Genomic DNA, 411 nt, shown 5'->3' on the forward strand with positions numbered 1-411 from the left:
TTTGTTCCTTCATTAATAAATGTGTGTTAATTCTGACAACATACATAATCATGATGTCAGGAAAATGTATACATTAGGTTCAAGAAATCTTAATATAAAACCAGTGCTTTTGAAAGTGCTAAGGTTCTCTGGTTTTAATCAAGTTCCAGGGCTTGTATTGTTTTATAATGATACTGTAAATTAACATTACTTTTTTCTTTTAATGGAAATGTTTAAATTTTTTACATAATTTTATTAACTCATTTAAGCTACTTGTCAAAGGCCCTGGCATAATAGTCGTTTTTCACCCATCATCCCAAGGTTACAATTTCAGTTAAGAAACAAACCTATGAAATAATAAAATTTGGGTACCAGAGTTGAGGTTTATATTTAATTTTGGCCAGTGTGAAACTTGGGGTTGCTTCAGTTTCA

This window comes from Tachypleus tridentatus, chromosome 1, assembly GCF_004210375.1.
Source record: "Tachypleus tridentatus isolate NWPU-2018 chromosome 1, ASM421037v1, whole genome shotgun sequence".
NCBI lineage: Eukaryota > Metazoa > Arthropoda > Merostomata > Xiphosura > Limulidae > Tachypleus > Tachypleus tridentatus.